General features: G+C 44.6%; 1 protein-coding gene across 2 annotated transcripts in view; it reads left to right on the top strand.

The window, feature by feature from the left end:
• The first annotated feature begins 45 nt into the window (after nucleotides 1-45).
• Nucleotides 46-20,189, top strand: part of sema6a (sema domain, transmembrane domain (TM), and cytoplasmic domain, (semaphorin) 6A) — a 129,099-nt gene continuing 108,955 nt past the window's right edge. For both annotated transcript variants that reach the window (XM_084054064.1, XM_084054063.1), the window contains exon 1: nucleotides 46-407. The gene's annotated coding sequence lies outside the window, so the exon portion shown is untranslated. The remainder of the gene's footprint in view (nucleotides 408-20,189) is intronic.

Here is a 20,189-nt window from a genome sequence, read left to right as displayed (position 1 = left end):
GAAGCTTCATCTCCAAATAGGATGAGCGTCGGCTTTTGTGGAAGAAGCAGGGACTGCGATCAGTAGAGCCACGAATGGTTCTGGGTTCGGAGAGCGCCCTCCCTCGCCACTGTAGTTCTGGGACACACGCTTGCTTTCCACGCACAGTTCGCCTGCCTCGGGAGTTTTAATGTAAAAAGCGTTTTGGTTTCGTCTTTGCGTGGATTTCCGATGGATATTCCTTGTTGAAGGAGGTGTGATCCGATCACACGGTATGTAACAAGAAAAGGGTTCAACAAAAGTAGCGCTCGTATTGTTATTTTGAGATGAGCTCCGCTTGAACTGCTTTTGAGGGCGATATCTCATGGATTACTAACAGATCGCGACCCGCACGACCACTTAAAAGCATATCCATTCATGAGCTTAAGGTAAGGGTTCTTTGTTTATGTCTAACTTTACAGTATAACTGTCTTTCTCCTCCAGCCCCGAGGGCTTGTTTTCCTCAAGCAGCATAGGCTGCTAGAACGACAAGTGCACCAGCCTCCTTCCCACTTGGACTGAGTCTTGATCAACTCCGGCTGATTTTTTAAGGCAGTGGCTCTCAAACTTTTCCTTGCCAAAGACCCCTAAATTGATACACATCACCCCACACGGACCCCCATTTGAAAAGATATGCCAGGAATCCCCAAAATAGACAATTGTTTAAGGCTATAGCAGCAGTGATTAATTCCGAACCATTTTAATTTCAAGGAACACAATTTGATTGATATGCATTAGGCTACGGACGCCCATTTAATGGCATGTGTATCTCTGGGACCCCAATATGCACTGTCAAAATCAATGTTAATCTAACTCTGAGAGTGTACAAATGGAACCGTTAGGGTCCATTTGGTTCCATTTGTACTCTCTCGGAGTTAATACAGAGTACAGACCCATAAAGGGTCCTTTGGTTCCTCACTATCAATCATTTGACTGGGGACCCCCTGGAACCCCCTAAAGGACCCCTTGGGGTCCCCGGACCCCACTTTGAGAACCACTGATTTTAAGGCATTGGACAACTTATGAAGAAACGGAGAGCGTTTCGTTTTATTTATATTGATAGATGTTATTTAAAAGTGTGTTTGAATCACCAACGGACGCCCACAAACAGACAACAATCGCTGCTTTTATTTAGCCTATGGGTTATGAATATGATTAGGGAGAAGTGCCACTCACTAAGTAGCTATGTGGATTACTAAATCCAAATATTAATACCAAAGAAAATGACGAATAAAACGAATAAATAAACGCAGAAACTTGAACACAATGTTAGAGGAGATGACAGTATCCAAATATCCTATGGTTGTGTGGCAACTTGGAGGGATAGCAGCATTTAGTCCCTTTCCCTGGCCCTCCAACCAGCTATAGGTGCTTTCTGTGTCATTAACATTGTCATGGGGAAAATACAACGGACGAGATCTAAGTTAAACACCAGACTTTTATAGGTGTTCAACTTGTGTGTGTGTGTGTGTGTTTACAGTGTGCACTCTCATTTCTTCATATGTGCATGTGCAGAAACAGAATACTGCACTGTTTGTAAAGGCTCATATTGAGAGTTCCATTCTCTTGCCTGTCTAGGATGCTTCACTAATAATGTGGGGCTACAAGAGTCATAGGGTGATCACTCACTGTCATAACTGTTGCTTTAGCCACCAAAATTCACCATAGGCTTGTTATGATGGCAACTTGTATTAGACATTGGAATTGTCAATGAAAAATGCTGTCTTGTGTTTTTTATGTTATAAGCTGGTAGAAAGAAGCCTCACAAACATCCAGTAGCCTAACTGCCAACACCCATCGTCTCCTCTCCTCTCCTCTCCTCACCTCTCCTCAACCGTCCTCTCCTCAACGGTCCTCTCCTCTCCTCAACCCCCCTCTCCTCGCCTCTTCCTCTTCCAGAATCTAATGGAGGCATTGATTTCAGGGGTAGAGAAATGATTCATAGGCCCCAAATGTCAGTAATAGATTAAATGAGTTCAAGGTTTGTGCTGATGATAGAATTGAGCAAATTGAGCATTGAATGCCTCCAGGAAAATATGCCTCTTATATCAGCTGATTTTCAGCAGCAGCACACGTGGTGTTTTGGGATCATGGCTCTCTTGTACCAAACCCTTGTTGAAGCCAAAGAGAGATTGGTCTCACGCAACTACAATGTAGTAGTAGTACTTTAACTGAGAGTGTAAAGATGCCCTTACAGGTACATTTTTAAACTCACAGTGAAATTAACACTCGGGAATTTGCCATATTTATGGATGGAAAGGGAGTAGTCATTTAATCCATTTGTCATGAAATCATTGGAAATATTTGATATTGCTGCTGCTGTTATTGTATCCATGGCCTCATGTTTTTTTCATAGTAGCGTAGTACAATGTTGGACATTACACATTCATTGCCAAACCTGGCTGTTTTAGTATTTTCCCTTTATGCCCAATTTATGCTTCGTTTGTACGACACATCATAAATCAAGCATAACTCTGCCTCCAATAATATAGCTTCAAGGCACCCAAATGTCCCGAAGCCATTTTTCAAGATGCTGCACCTGCTGTAAATCCCAGCACGCTCCTCCCATGAGTCTGCTACACCACAAACCAGAGTGCTAATCCCGCACACTGACACATTGTGCATTGACATGTTTGTGGTGTTAACATGTGAATTACAGCATGATTACCTTTTTGTGACAAGAGAACCCAACTGTTTCTTCTCCTGGAGCGGGAGAACAGAGCGGAGGGAACATTGTGACAGAGTCGCTGCTGCTTCTATTTGGAGCAATGCTCTGTGGAGCGTTTGATCCGTAGGATCCCCCAACAATAGCAATGGGGTCGCCATTGTGTGTGACCGATCTGGATTTGTCACACTGTGTGTGTGTGTGTGTGTGTGTGTGTGTGTGTGTGTGTGTGTGAGTGATTGAGAGAGACACACTGACTTACCGACCGACAGACACACATACACGACACACACACACACACACACACACACACACACACACACACACACACACACACACACACACACACACACACACACACACACACACACACACACACACACACACACACACACACACACACACACACACACACACACACACACACGGGGGGGGGGGGGTGTATTTACCTTTGCCAGTCAAGGACAGTTGCAGATGCCGTCTGAATAACTCTGAATAATTGATAAACTGCTTTGCTTAGTGTTCAAATGAATTGGCCTTCCATTATACAAAGTGAGGCCAGCCAGTTGCTGTTAACCATTGGTCCTCATTCAGTCAATGTCAATACACAACGTACAATAACGTATTTATGCATATTTTATGAGTGTCATGTTTTATTGATGTGCATCCTTGGTGTGTGGGACAGTGTTTTTTAAAACAATTGGAGTGAGTGTGTGAGAGGATACAATCCCTCTCACTTGACTTGTATGTGATTTATTTATGCTTAACTCATTTTCCAGATCCCACAATCACATCTCTAAATTGATGCTGCCTCGATAAAGAGGAATGAAAAAAACCCTGCTTTTATTACATTTTAGCGAGGAGTCGTATGGTAACATAAATGGAAATAGAAAGGATAATCACATCTCCGCTTACATGCGTTTAATACAAATACAGGTTGGCATAATCATAAGAGCTTGTGTGTTTAGTCTGTATACTGTGGGGAAATGCTCTATTGTGGATAATATAGGACATTTCATTGTATGTTTGTCTTGAGCTGGTTTGCCTCTTTGAAGTCTGTCAGAAGATACAAACATCCTCCTCAGCATGAGTCAATGCAAGAGGTGAAACACAGAGAGAGGGAAAAGAGATATTTTTATCCTGTTACAAATTACACAATGGGCTCTATAAGCATTGTTTTTCTACCTTTTCACTGCCTCTCTAGGATCTCTGGCATTAATTTTAATACGTTTTAGCCCGACCCTCATATTTTACTCGTGCTGTAAATCTTTCTGTAAGAAAACGCAATGGATCATATTATAGACAGGTCGTGAGTTGAGGCAGGATTGATGGGAGATGACAGCCCCAGGTTAACACAACATTTCCCACACGTTCACCTTGTGTACCATAGATCTGGCACAAAGTGCTGTGTCAAAACGGCAGTGTACGTGATTACCCCCCCACCCCCCCCCCCCCCAAATCCAGGTTTGAACATGTTGCCCACTGATTATGGGACCTGATTAATGGAGTCCAATATGCTATAGGGGCCTACTGTACGTATGTGACCGTGTGGTATGATCTAGTGTTTTCAGCTCACACCACGCCTCATTGAAAGTGTAATCACTTGTTCCAATGTGTTCCAGTGCAACAACAACACACACACACACACACACACACACACACACACACACACACACACACACACACACACACACACACACACACACACACACACACACACACACTCAGTTTAACTTTGTAAACGGCTGCCTTTTCCCACTTAGCCCCTAAACCCCCCGGCTCCCTATAAATTATATCCATTGAATCAACTGCCCATGTGTAAAATCCCCTCTCTTCATATTTGTTATATTAACATAATTGATTGAGCGCGTTGTGTGTGCCAAGACAGCCAGAGGCACTCAGGACCAAGCAAAGCTTATTTTGGGCATGGCGCCGCAAGTTGATGGCAGAGATGGCGGCGTGTCTGTTGGTGTGTTGGCTGTTGGTGCTTGGCAAGGCTTTGTTGTTGGAAATGAAGTGAATTAGAAAGTGATGGTCAGCCCTTCTTGGAGGAGGGGGGTTGAGTGGCCACACAGTGCAGGTGTGACGTACTAAATCTCAAACTGACAATCCATTCCCAAGATCCCAGAAATATGTCTCTGTTTGTAATATTAAATTAGCATCAACATCATGATTGACCTAATGATATGATGTAATGGCGATATATGTGCATGTTGATTATATGATTGTGTTAAAAATACACATCCATTTTTTAAGTTAATTAAAGTAGTATGGGTGTGTGTGTGTGTGTGTGTGTGTGTGGGGGGGGGGGGGGGGGGGCTAGTGTAACTGAATGAAGTGAATGAGGCACTCATTCACCTGAAGATGTATAATGTACTAACATCATACCCTGGTTCCCACCCATTTCCCCATGGCTGTGCTTTTACAGGTGTTAGGAGTCACAGAGCGAGCCACATTGTGTTAAGTCTCATTAAGAAGGTGTGGTGTGGTGGTTACTGCCTGTTGTCCTGTGGTTTATTTCTGTGGTTGGATTAGCTTGCTGCCTGGTGCTCGACATGAGGAGGCATGTGTCAGTGGATGGATGTGAGGTATCTGGAGAACTCTAACCCGCCTCTTCATCTGCCCCTCAATCTCCTCTTCCGGCCTGGTGGACCATAACACTGTCTGTCTGTATCTGTATCTGTGTGTGTGCGTGCGTACGTGTGTGTGTGTGTGTATGTGTGTACACGTGGCCTGTGGCATAGCGTGTTGCGTGTCTCGGGCAGTTTCCTGTCTTCCGTGCTGTGGTTTGTGCTTTGTGGCACAGAGCCGCACCTCACAGAGGGTGGCTAATGGCGGGGGGGTTAGAATGTGTACTGTGTGTGAGAGTGTGCACTCTGTGATTGTGTGTGTGTGGCATGGTTGGGGTGCATCTGTCCCCTCCACCCTTCTCCCCAGGCCCCAGCGATTGGCAGCGCATCTCTCATCTATTAATCATAGAGAGAGCTTGCTCTCTCATACCGTTGCCATAGTTTCAGGACCTGAGACAGTGTTGGGGTGCCTGGCTGCCTAGAGAGAGGAAGAGTGAAGAGGAGACAAGTAAAGAGGAGAGGGGAGGGGAGGGGAGGGGGGGTATCTAAGGAATATGAGGTGAGAGAGGGAAAGGAGGAACAATTGAAGGAGATCCGAGGGAGAAAGCGGATGGAGGGATAGAAAAGATCAAAAGCCGGATTTATACCTTGTTGCAATAGATAGAATCTACAAGCTCATAACGCTTCGCACTGAGGCACGTTATGAGCTTGTAGATCGGATATTTTCGGTGTGCAACACCGGTGCACAACACCGGCACACAATGAAGTATATCAAGCCCTTTACACCCGCTCTCCCCATGGCTGAGTGTGCTTCAGGAACCAAAATGGATTCCATTTTTATCTCAGCAGTGAACCCTCTTTCCGCCCTCTCTCTCTCTCTCTGCATGCACACGTCTTTCTTTCCGCACATATGTCTTTTCTGTTCGTCTCTCTCCAGTGTTTGCTCTCTCTTCCCCTCTCACGTGCGCTTCCTCTCGCTCTTTCAGAAGAGAATAGAAGCGTATTTTCACAGTAGGCATCATCTTTGTGTGTGTGAATCTTGTGCTCGTGCCATTTAGAGAGGCTAGTGGGTTACAATACATTGAATGGTGGTTATTTCCTCTCACATCATCACAATGGAGATTTTTTTTCTCTCCAGAGAAAGAAGATGTGCTGGGGGGGTCTTCTGTTATACGCACAATTGGAGTTTTTGATGGTAAATCATGCAGAATTATTCACCGATGTATTACTATATGAAAAATGTTGGTGAATCATCAGGAAATTCTCTCTCTCTCTCTCTCTCTCTCTCTCTCTTTCAGTGTGCTTCCCACTTCCCCTCCTCTCTTTGCCCATTCTCTCTCAGTAAGAGTATTGAACGCGCTCTGCTAATTTGTAAACATTCATCTGTTGTGGCTGCAGGCCTCACCCCTCCCATATGGCCTCGTAATCTCCTCTGGTTCCCTCACTGGCTAAACGTGTAGTGTTATGTGCTTGTATTATCATTCTGTCTCTTTACATTATGCCCTGCTAGTGCATTATTTCCAATGGGAGCTGTTGGACGAGACGAAAGCAGGCAGCCCTAATCATGGGATTCTCAGCACACACAGGACTGCTATTTGCTCATGTGTCCACGCACGCACACCACACACACACACACACACACACACACACACACACACACACACACACACACACACACACACACACACACACACACACACACACACACACACACACACACACACACACACACACACACACACAGAGTTTTTTTTTTTCTCTTTCATGTGAGCTACACCAAAGAAGAATAAAGAGGACATTGCCAGAGTGCAGAGCGGTGGGAGCCAGTGGGCAGAAACCCAAGACTATAGCTGATTGTATATCCCACAGCGTAATTCTCCCTTCATCATCTATGACCTCTCTGCTGGGGAATTACCATTTGGGCCAGACCACGGGATAGCAGGACAAAGGAGGAAGCGAGATGGTGTGTTTGCTCTTTGTGCCGATGGCAGTGAGGTGCTTTTGCGGCTTTGAAGTGGTGGGATTGACATCATAGCTGTTGCATTCTCAGGTGCGGCAGGTGAATCAGGGGAGGATGTGTGTGTGTGTGTGTGTGTGTGTGTGTGTGTGTGTGTGAGAGCCAGTCGTCAGTAGAGAAATGCCATCGTGTGTAAGGTGATCTGTGTGCTTGTGGCAGAGCAGCAGTCCTCCTCTCCCAGAGGCTATAACCTCACTGGTCAATGTGGAACCAAACAGGCAGCCTCTTCTTCCCAAGACCCACACCGCTGGCCCTGCCTGGGTTTGGTGGCTCGGCTCCCATTACAGGGCCAAACAGGGCTTACTCATTATAACATGTCTCCTCCTGAATTTCCTTCTTAACTGATAATTTTTCATCTGGAAACAAACAGTTAGGATTGTCTCGGCTGAGTCGGCTCGGGCAGAGCTTCACATAGGCCAAGCAGTCAGCCTCTATCTAAACATTCCGATTTGGCCCTGGTCCTGGTAACCTCTGTGTCATCCTCCCACAGAAAGTGGCGGTTGATATCCTAGACAGCAGGTAATTTGTAAGAACTCATCCTTAGCTCATCTAACATACCACTGATGACAGATTATTTGTAATTGGCCCAGGGCCATTATTAATTACTCCCAGCAAAGGAATCCAGTACTGCCTTAGGTTAGCGGTATCAGGTAGCATTTTAAAGCTTTACCACATGAAATCAGCGACAAGCATCTAACGCCAATCTCATGTGGTGATACGGTGACGCGAAATGTGAGACTTAATCAGGATCTTTACCATATGAAAACAATCAGAGTAATTAAGACACACTGGAGTGGTGGATATTAGTAGTTAATAACTGAAACCTAAAGGAGGCAGACCGACATCCTTTAGATTACCTTCAGGATGTCTCCTCAGACATGTAGAATAATACCTCTGATAGCAACGTGTGTGCCATGGGTTTTTCTTCAAGGCCTGTTAAGAAATAGCCCTCTCCTGGTCACAGTGGCTGGCGGAATACAAGCGATTCCCCAGGGAGTCCTTTCAGAATCCAATCAGCCAGAACTGGGAACAATATTACCTCTGTGTGTGTGTGTATACATTTATTACATAGCTAATGAACAAATTGCAGCCATGTGGCATGGTCTGGTCGTGGGGCTGGTAAAGGAGGAGACATGCACGCTTACACAGACACACAGACACAAACACACAGACCCCCCCCCCCCACACACACACACACACACACACACACACACACACACACACACACACACACACACACACACACACACACACACACACACACACACACACACACACACTGTCTCCGACCACCTCTATATGCCATCTTCCCCTCACCATTTCAATGTACACACACACACACACACACACACACACACACACACACACACACACACACACACAGCCACAAGGCCCCCAGTGTTCTTGGCCTGTCTGTCCGTCAGCTCATGCGGAGCGCTGGGCTGGGACCACTTATCATCACTCTGCTCAGGGGAGGCCACACAATAGCCCACTCACGTCCCCCCCCCCCCCCACACACACACACACACACACACACACACACACACACACACACACACACACACACAATTCAGTCAGTACACACACACACACACACACACACACAATTCAGTCAGTGCAGCGCAGAGCAGAGCGAGACTGGGTTCAGTGGCTGCCGCTCTTGGCCTGATTAAATATATAGTGTCACGGCAGGCAGCTGACACTCTGGGAGGCAGGGAGCCAGCCAGACAGAGGCAGGGAGACACCCAGAGAGGAGGACCAGTAGAAGAACGCCACGATGGGTGACAGTTTGGCAGGAGTGACCAACAAGGGATCAAGCATAGAGAGGCAGACGGATGGATATGAGAGATCATATACTAGTCATGGAAGATAGCAGTAACTTTATTGCATACATCGTTTAGGATGGGTGGGCTACCCGTCCTAGTGAGAAGACACAGGGTAGGGTTTCGACTGAATTTGTTACACGTGAAATCAAATCTGTCTACTTTGTGCTCATATATGGAGATCCCTGATGTCATTAGTATATGCCCATACCCTGTATATTGGCATGCCCATATATGGGTATATTGGTTGGATCGGCGGTTCTGGACAACCGCATCCGAACGATTCGGCAGCGGGCGGGCATACGTTTGTCATCGGTCGGTCCCATATATGCACATGACCATATATTTATGGGCATGGGGCGTAGCGGGTCGCCGGTCGGATCTGTAGCTTTGGACAACCGGATCAGGGTTTGTTTATGGTTATGTCTGAGTCAGAGTGACGTGGCATGGTCCTACATATAATATAGCCGTATCAGGTTTGCTTATGGTTATGTCGGTGTCAGAGTGACGTGGCCGTGGAGGCCGGGCGGCCCTCCTAGTAACCAATTTTAATATAGGATTCTCCCCAGGATACAAACTTACAAAATACATTATTATTTAACCACAAACTGATTTATAAGCTCACATTGTGTCACAGTGAGCTTATAGATCAGCTATTTTCCAAATGTTTAAAATAGCAACAAAAACTAAATTGTTGTGACCCATGAAAACGGGTCCACTGCCCAACCCTATGTTACAAAGCATACAGGCAGAGCGGCATTCTTCTTGCGGGGGTCCAGTAATGTGATATGCATTCCTCTTTAAGTTATGCGTTCAATGGATACAAGGTTGTATCCTTCCACGATCCTCCTTTAATCTGAGCAAATGCCACACGTTCTATAGGCAGGCATGTAATCAGGCAGACTGGCAGGGCTCTGAGGCAGGAAAAGAGGAATTACACCACCATGCATATATGATATGTTCATTCAACCACTGATATCCTGAGAATGTTCACCGCATGCTGCCTTCATCCATCATAGTCTAATGCAGCGTCTTTCCCTTTGTGCGTGTAACAAGCATTTTAAACAATTGATGTATGCGTGATTGCCGCGCATGTGTGAGAGTGTGTGTGCGCGTGTGCCTATGTGTCAGTGTGAATGAATGTCTGTTTGCACAGTATACCTCCAAACAAGTGTGTGTGTGTGTGTGTGTGTGTGTGTGTGTGTGTGTGTGTGTGTGTGTGTGTGTGTGTGTGTGCGTGTGTGTGCGTGTGTGTGTGTGTGTGTGTGTGTGTGTGTGTGTGTGTGTGTGTGTGTGTGTGTGTGTGTGTGTGTGTGTGTGTGTGTGTGTGTTTTTATAAACGAGCAGCATGGTGTGATTGGGCGGTAAAGCATCTGCATGCTGAAACTCGATGCCTTTTGATCATCTCATCTGGGACCTGTTTCATCTGTTTGGATTGATAAGTTCTCCACGTTTGTTTCCACTGGGATCTGTTTCATTTCACCCGAATAACCAACAAATCGTGTGTTTATTGATTTGTGGTACTATGTGGCAATTGAACCTTGATTATTTAATTGGGTTTGGAGTTTGCCAGTGAGGAAGCATGGCCGTCTGCCCAGCTCCTCTATAATGATGATGAGAATTGGAGCAAGCCCCGACGAAACCTGGCCAGACATCATCACAGAGAATTACACATCGATATCGTTGGAAGAGATTGATGCATCATGCCTTTCAGTCTTACTTACACGAGACCGTATGCAGGTGCAAGTGTGCAACTGTCTCTGCACTTAAGCAGGCAGTTCATTAGGAAAAATTGACCATGGGCAATTCATTAGCGTCCGTCTTCAGTTTCTCTCTCTATATGTGTATGTGTGCGTGCATGTGAGTACGTGTGAGCTAACACTTGGTGCTTTAGGTCTAGTAATGTTAGCTAGCTTGGTAACCAGATAGGAACAGAAGACACAGCGTGAGACTATCCAGGCTCTCTGTGGTTAAGCCGTTAATGATTTACGCGAGGTCCTCAGGTCTCAGTATTCATGAACATGGCTCCATCTCTTCTTTTTGCTCATCTTTCTCTTGTCTTTTCTGATTCTCTTAGTTGCTCAAAATGACCTGCTTTTTTTCTGTATTATTTACACACCTCTCAGATTTGTGGTTACCATGGCACCCACTCTTGCCTTTTTTATTTTGTTTCATTTTCCCCTAACGATTATTTACACTGAAATTCATTGATGCTTTTGCTGAGCTTCTGATGATAATGACATTGATCATTAGTCGTTGGCACGTTTGAGCTTGGGATACGGTTATATGCTCATGCTCCTGCTGAATAAAGCCAGCCTATAAACCCAGGCATGCGATTTCTCTGAATGGCAGCTTTTTTTTTAGTCTAGAGACTCAACGGCCCCCGTAGGCTCCCATCCCGGCTTTGAGATGTTAAGTTACAGTATGTTACATCACTACACACACCGACAAGAGAGAAAATAGAAAGCAAGGAAAGGAGGTAAGATAAGTCTTTTGAGACGCAGCCGTGACCTAGATAAGATTCGGGTGGGGGGGTAGGTGGGGTTGGGGTGATTCCAGTGGTGTAGGCCCATTGTTGTCATTCAGACGCTACCTGACTTTGATCTCCATCTTTCCCCCTGTGGCGTGCTGGATTTGTTTCTTGGTGCCGCCCTGCTGAAGAGTCCAGGGGCCGGCTGAATTCCCTGGGCAAACTGGTTGATGGTTGTAGTCTCTCTATCTAGAACAAACAGGGTTTCATGCAGCCAGCCTGATAAGACGGGACGTGGTTCTGTGTTCACAGTGGCGCCTCTGCGGCAGTCATTTGTTTCACACATTAACAGGTGACGGGTTTTGTCTTTGCGTGTCTGTGTGTGTGTGTGTGTTTGCTTGTGACCGAAGCATTTTGTAAATGAATGGTTAAAGATAACAGGAGAGATTTGGACATGGCTATTTTATATCATTACCACGTTGTAAAGAATGAGGATGTGGTTTCAAGTTATTGGATTATATACGTGTGAATTGCTGCCTGACAGACTCTGACACATACGAGGGCAAACATACACAACCTCACACACACACACATACACAACCTCACACACACACACACACACACACACACACACACACACACACACACACACACACACACGCACGCGTGTGCACAAAGCCAATAAACCATGGTCTCTCTCTCTCTCGAGCCAATAAACCTGTGACAGCTGAGCAATTAAGTGACAGGTTTGAAATACGTCTTGTATTAGAATCCAGTACATAACTGGGATGCTTCCTCTTTATGGCCACACATGCCTTTACTAGTATATACATTACTGTCTAGCATACATTGACCTTTGATAGAAGCTAGAATAAAGATATACCAAGGATTCCTCTGTGATGTCACAACTAAACGTCATCTAGCGGAAGTGCTTCAGACTCATGATGTATGATGTTATTTTTAACTGAACTGAGGCACAAAAACAACAACCGTTAATGTGTTAATGAGTCACTTCGACACTTTTTTCAGTTGAATATATGTCATTAGGGCGTCTGGATGCAGCAGGGTAAAAGCACCTGCTCACCACTGTGGAGATAGGAGTTTGATTCCTCCGGCTTGGCTATGCGCTCCAACGAACACAACTGGACGTTTTCTCGGGTGGGAAGCCAGCAGGGGAGGGTGATCTCTGTCAATGCACCAGGATTGCCACGGTGTCTGGTGTAACCGGTGTTACACGGTGTGTGGACATGCACCGATTATGTTACTTGCCCACCAGTAACACTGTTTACATTTTGTATTATAATATTTCTTATAAATAAAATCCATTTAGTTCATTCTCGTGTGGAAACCACGTTCTTTTAACATACTAAGCGTGTTACTTAGTCAGATGACGGACCGTACAATTAAACTGCATAAAAATGTCTGCTCCATCTCTGATGGAGTGATTGGGTTTCTGTTTCACCTACTGTGGGCTGCTCACAGCGCCAGTCACAGCGCGGATTGGAGTAATTCCATCAGTCACAGAGGAGTTATTTCACTTACCACGTTATGAGAGTAGTGGGAGAAAGAAAGCTATAAAGTTTACCTGACAACAGCTTATTTGTACTCAGTACGAGCTCATACCTCGAGTGCTTTATTCACTTCTGTAGACAAATGTGCTCTCAACCTTGATGTTTACTTCCTGTTTGTGTCTGGCTGCATACCCTAGAAAGGAAGAGGAGACATGTGGTTGTCTACAACCTCCCTAGACCAACAGTAAGGGCTGGCAGTGACAGGGACTATAGTATATATACATGGGGGAATTGACATAATGTCGAATGTCATTTTTACAAACACTTGATGAAAGGGTTGTGCAGTGAAGTACAAATGCACCCCATACAAGCTACATGTATGATTGCTTGTGATTGCTCACTGTCCTATCCTTGGTATCTTTTCTAGGGTAGAAGGAGATGTGGTGTTTCAGCCCCAGTAGGTGTAGAATGAAGGCTTGTGGAGAAATTAACAGACCGCTATTTCAGGACCCCCTTTAGCGTTGTATCTACTCTACATCTCCTTCGGAGGCTAGCCTCACCTCTCACCTCTTTACATTGAAATATATAATTGTGGAACTTGGCGCTACACTGACTGATTGTATAAGAGAAACTGGACCATAGGGGTTTAAAGACATTTTCATTTCGACTTGTACAGTAGCATCTCTGTCCTGCCTACCTGGCTTCAATTACCTAGGGACCCACTCATTTCTTACCTCCCACCGCCGGCATAATAATTATGTGACTTTCTGTTTGAGTGCCCTTGTTGCCTCTCCCACCCTGGAGGCAGGCAGATAGCTATTACTGCACACGGTGAGTTCCATGCTTATATCATTGGGCTAATTGCAATAATAAATACTGCTGGGATGTGAACTGACTATAGCTCTCAATATTGAATAAACTCAAGTTAGAGCCCACAAGATTTGAATTTTATTAATGGGTTGCTTTTTTTGTTTGTTTATTTGTTTTTAGAGTCCTTTGGAAATGATTTGGCTGACGCAACCGCCAAAGTGAGGGGAATTGTTTTATCATTCACCTCACTACAGATGATGATTGAATAGATTTTAAGCCTGGGTTTTTCAGTGTGAACCAATTATTCTTATGGTGCACATTTTTATAGTCTCAGGGTAAAATTCTACTGTGTAGTATGCACACCCAGGACAGGCTCATAGACATAATCGGAAGTAGTCCAATCACATGAATCAAGAATCAAGTGTCCTATTCTGATCTGACCAAGCAACATCCTTGTCCACTTTTCCCCACTAATTCTTTGTGCCACAGTATTGAGATTAAATAAAGATTGCGGTCTGGGGAGATATTGATTCTTAGCAGCTGGAATGTTAACGGACTCTCATGAGCTTTTTATAGCCATTAGCAATGGTTATTCATTCCCCGGGATGCATTGTGTTACATCGGGGAGGCTATTGAGCGAACGGTGAGATCGTAATCAATAGAAGCATTAATACTGTTTTTGTCCTGCGTGTCTTTCCTCTCTCTGGACCAAATAACCCCAGTGTTCCAACGAACTTAAAAAATCCTTCACGGTGTGAGGTCAGCTGATGGAGAACATTACGATAGAGCATCATGTGATTTGGTCACAAGAGCATTAAAACCCAAAAACAAACAGCGGGACAGTTAGTCATAAGAACAGCTTGCTGACTACAGTAGGCCTGCCATATGCTTCAGGTAAACAGAGCTAAAAGAAGATACGCATTATTCACCACGGAAGTAATGAGAGTCTGAAAGGAGCGAAAAAGGAGAGAAGAGGCTTCAGTTACCCTTTTAACTGATAGCTATCTCTCAAATGGACACAGGGAGGAGTGCACCTGTATCTCAGTCATTTGTGTAGGAGGACAAACGGCGCATTTTATTACCTTGGATGGTGATGGAACTTTATCCACCCCATTAAGGGTTCAGCAGTAGAGTTTGACTAACAAATATTCATGCATGCATCAGAGATAACAAGCTTTAGACAAGCTTTTATGGTGCTGGGGGATGGTTAGACAGACATTCTAGATGGCTAAGTGCACCTATTCCCTCACATGCACGCGAGCACACACAAATGCATATGAATGCAATGCATATCAGTGAGCATGCACACAAATGTGTATGTGTGCATTCAACAATATGGAGGCACCCTCTGTCACACGCATGCACGCACTCACACACGCACGTTTGCATGCACACATACGCACACGCACACACATACATGGCATTGAGGTATGCCATGCTATGGGTTGGGCTGGGTGTGCATCCATCCCTGGTATTTAATAGGGCTTTGGGCTGGGTGCTGTAGATCATGTATCAGCTGGTTGGACATGTGCATTGGGTCAGATAACCCAGTGGTCAGATGAGGGCCTGATCTCTGATAAGGCTGAAAGTCGGACTCAGGTGTTCTTTGTTTTTTTGAAGGCTTCAGATGACTGGAGGAGAGTTTTCCCCGGGCAGTGGACGCCGTGACACTGCAATGGTGACATCCATAATGTAAGGTATATTATGGTGGAATCACCCGGCAAAAGTCAACTAGACCTGTCAGAATGATTACATAATCGCCTAATCACCGCTTTTGGAGATAATTATTAGTCGTCATAATTGTTTCCGTGGGTTTGAATCCACCATGGTGCAGCCGGCTTTGTCGGGCGTCTATGAGAACACGGTTGTTCTGAGGAGGGAAGCCGGGCGGAGAGGGTGATATTGGTCACTGTATGTACGTACTCCTACGGGCTGGGGCGGTACCTGTCAGTGGGGAGTGTTGGGCGGGATGAGTAGGACGAAGGCTCTACGTCCTCCCGGTGGGGGCTCCTCACTGGCAGGTGAGTCGGTAGCATACAACAGCAGTGACAACACAGAAATGTCTGCATAACGACTAAATGGGGGAGAGAAAAAAAAAGTTTCCATGTTGAAACATGGATATGATTTTCATATAATTTCAAACATTTTTAAAAAACAGTGGAAATAGCAGATCTACAAGCTCACAACATGTTACAATGTGACACCTTGTGAGCTTGCAAATCGGCTATTTCCGCGATATATATAGTCAAATATTTGAAAGTATATAAAGTTATTAAATATGTCAGTCATTTCTTGGTATATTATTAAAGTTATTTGACATATCTGCGCTGTGAAGTTTTAGTTTGAGAAGCTTAGAAAGCCAGACAGAAATGTCATTTTTATGTTATGATGTTTGGAAAAACGATTATTTGTATGACAATTAATTGCCAAGTAAAATGTCATGATCGTGACAGCCCTAGTCAGACTACTTATCCATGACTCCAAGGGAGCCCAAACTGTGGCGACTTAATGCTTAGAATAGATTATCTTCACTTGACTTTTTTCTAAAACGCTTCAGGGAGTGTTGAAATGATGCATGATGGGACAAGAACACTGAATAATGTACCGCTGATTTCTGATGATTTAAATTGCTTTCCATTTTAGTGCATTATGTGGGAGAGTGCATTCAGACCAGGCATGATAAATAAATGTGATTTCTGCTAGGATGAGTATTGTTGAATATTGGATGCATGGTGGATTAGGAAAGGCATTTCTTCTTTGCTACGCGATATGAGAACATTCTGTCAAAGCAAGCGTGAATGGATCTGATTGCAGGGTGTAGCCTACACTGGGCTATTGTTTTCTGTATCAAAAGGCGCCTGCTATTTATGTAACAACTGCATATGATCGGAGTAACATTATTCCCCAACGTGAATAGAACAAATTGGAACACTGGGTGTCCTTTGCACTAGTTACAAACCTTCATACCAGAACCGCCACTTCCCCTGCTACATGACTCCCATCGCTGAGCCATAGATCTGACTCTTGGATGGTCTGTATACCATAAACACCTCCTCCTAGTTTAACCCGGCAAGGAACATGATTCCATTCAGATGTTATACAAAACGAAAGATTGGTGTAGTCCTGTCCGATTGTGTTTCTGCCCACCCACCCTGTGGGCAATGAACGTAAGGTGCACTACAATGGGCCATTCAACAAATCCACCCCCCCCTCCAGTCCCAAACAGATCGAATGCATAGATAAGACAAATGAACTCGCCTCGGATGCTAGGCCAAATCGCATGATATTTCCGCCTCTCCGTTTCAGTCGATTGTGGCTGTCTCGAATGCAGCGGTTGACCATTGCATTTGTATAGAAATTCATTGTGTAGAAAACAGACCTAGGAGGAAGATCTCTACCTTCTCTCTTCCCACACTGTATGTACATATTTATATCTGGCAAAAGCGGTCATCTGTTATTATGTTAAACATGTTGACCTGTGCACGTTGTCGTGCACTCTAACGTCCTCATGAGGAGGCAGATAAAAAGGAAGAAAAATATAAAACAGGAATTACAAGACATGTTGTTTTAGCCGTTCTTTTTCCTTTTATTTAACATTCCAGCCCTGAGGAGGAGGGCTGAATTCAAAGAGATACTTCTGCCTTTGGTGGAGGGGAGCTTGGCCTCTCAAGTGCACAGTATGGTGCTGCTCAGAGTCAGTGATTGTGTGTTTGTTTATGTGTGTGCAATGTATGTATGTGTGCACGCACGTGCATGCATTTCCGTGTGAAAGTTTGCGTTCTGTGTAATGTTTCTCTGTGTGCATGCCCATCCCGCTGTGAGCTTGTGTGTACTTAGGTGTGTGTATGTGCGTGTGTGTGTTTGTGTTTGTACGTGCACGCGGGAGCGAGTTTCCTTGCCTCTCCGTCTACCCCCTATAAGGTCAATATTCCTTCCTGCACGCGGAAAAGCAGAGGCGAGTATAGAAACAGTGGAGTGGAGCAGGGAGGACTGGGGCAGACAACCCACACACAAACCCTCCTTTGTACCCCCATCAATAACATGGCTCCATGAAGGACAGCCCTGGGCCACTGAGGATCTGTCAAGGTACCTCATTGAGCAGAAGGAAGTGAGTTGTTCATATGGTAATAGTTCTCGGAGCGGGTTCCCTTCAAAGCCAGTTTGTTTTAGTGAAAGTAGTAGCCCACTCACTGTGGGACACTAGATGGAATGTGACAGGGCGCAGCGCTGTTTAGGTACTGTTGCTTAATTGACCCTCAGAAGAGAGAAAGAGAGAGAGAGAGCAAGTACATGGAGGGAGGGCAGGAAGGGACACGGAAGAGTTTGACGCAGAGAGACTGAGACATGGGGGAGAAGAACAGTAAGGAAGAAAGACAGAAATGGGAGGAAAGATATGCAGTTCATTATGGTAGAGGCAGCTCAAGCCACCACGATTGTATGCTTAACCCATTCAATCCGGGAATGTGTCATTTTAGATGTCTTTGGCTATTCAAAAATAGCAGATCTAAGTGACACGCTACAAGCTGGTAAATCTGCTATTTTTTTTTTTTTTTTAATCGTGAAAATTGTTCCATTCTACAAATGTCTTCTAAATCGAACAGTTTTTTTTGGAAAAGAAACGTATGTTGCGATAATATCAGTGGTTCTCAAACTCAAAAACTCAAAATGATATGTATTTGTGCGCGGACCCCCCCCATCTCAAAATATTTTGTTCTTGGGACCCCCAGAAGCAAAGATTTGAGTTATAACATTAATTTATATATATATTCAAAGATTTGCGCACATTTTCACGATTTTCTTTTCAGAAATAGCCAAAGAAATCTATACAGATGCGTTCCCGGATTGAATGGGTTAAAATTACAGTTGATAAACTCCCTGGGAACAGTGAGATGGAGTCCTCTGAAGTCCTCTCCGCTAATGAGCAACTTGTCCAGAGTCATAATCATTATAATTATTTACCAAGTTTTTATTTAGTTCCCCAGTGGTGACTCTCTGTTTACTGTATGCTGAATAGATGCTTTATTATCTGGGTCAGGGGAAAATATGAGCATTCATTGTCTAATCTCGTTATGGCTTTTAGAGTAGATAGTGATCGCGAACAGCTTCTCTCTACCGTACAAACATACTGTACAAAATATGTTTGTGTATCTTTTCTTAGTTATTAAGATAGATTGAGAGTCTGGCCCGAAAAGATTTAAAATGAAGACTACGTCCTGGATAAAAAACATTGGTTAACTTCCTTTTATGTTGTTAATCTGTCCTGAGCTGAGGCTGAGCTGGTTTGAGCTTCGTCCACCCTCAGTGGAGAGACAGATAGAGACAGAGAGAGATCATGTTCTACGTGTCTTGGATTTCAAAATCAATATAAAGTTAATTTTGCTCCAAAGGAAGCAAAGTGGATTCGTTGTTGTGAGAGGTATTTGTGCGAGGCAGATTGTTGAAGAGGATGTAATCTGTATTGGCTGTGTGTCTGTGTTACGACTCATAATGTCTGTGTCAAGTTGAAGGTTATCTACAGTAGTAATGACTTAAGGGGAATGTTACAGTGACCGTCTCTCTCTCTCTCTCACGCACACACACACACACACACACTCACACTCACACTCACACTCACACTCACACTCACACTCACACTCACACACACACACACACACACACACATACAGACATGGGCTCCAGGGTGACAGTAAACTGAACTCTGGTCTTTGTTTCACTGCCAACTTTTTACCAAAACACTGGTTGAAAGATCACACCAAGGCCACAGCCAGAGAGACAGTCTGACCTTCTCCTATCTCCTTTTACCCTGTGATGTCTCTCTTGCCTCCACTCCGTCTGAAGGTCAAGATGTAATCCAAGAAGATGGGACCTCCACTGACCTTGAAGAATGAGAGGTCGCCCTCTCCTTTATTTGGGTTAAAGCAGAAACCCAGCTGTACTTCCAATAATTCTCATTTGGGAGCTTGGGAGTCATCGATCTATTGCCTAGCATCATGCTTCCTCCAGTACCCCCAACCAACCAAACCCAACCCCTCGCTGTGAGCTCCTACAAAGCATTTATATTGTAGGGACACCATTTAAACACACACACACACACACACACACACACACACACACACACACACACACACACACACACACACACACACACACACACACACACACACACACACACACACACACACACACACACACACACACACACACACACACATACAGTATATATATGGGGTGGCTGTAGCTTAGTGGGTAGAGAGGCAGTCTGATATTGATTTATTGATTGAATACTTAATTAACAGTTTGCAAAC

Source organism: Gymnoscopelus microlampas, assembly GCF_963454915.1.
Source record: "Gymnoscopelus microlampas genome assembly, chromosome: 4".
Lineage (NCBI taxonomy): Eukaryota > Metazoa > Chordata > Actinopteri > Myctophiformes > Myctophidae > Gymnoscopelus > Gymnoscopelus microlampas.
This window is presented reverse-complemented; position numbering and strand designations above follow the sequence as displayed.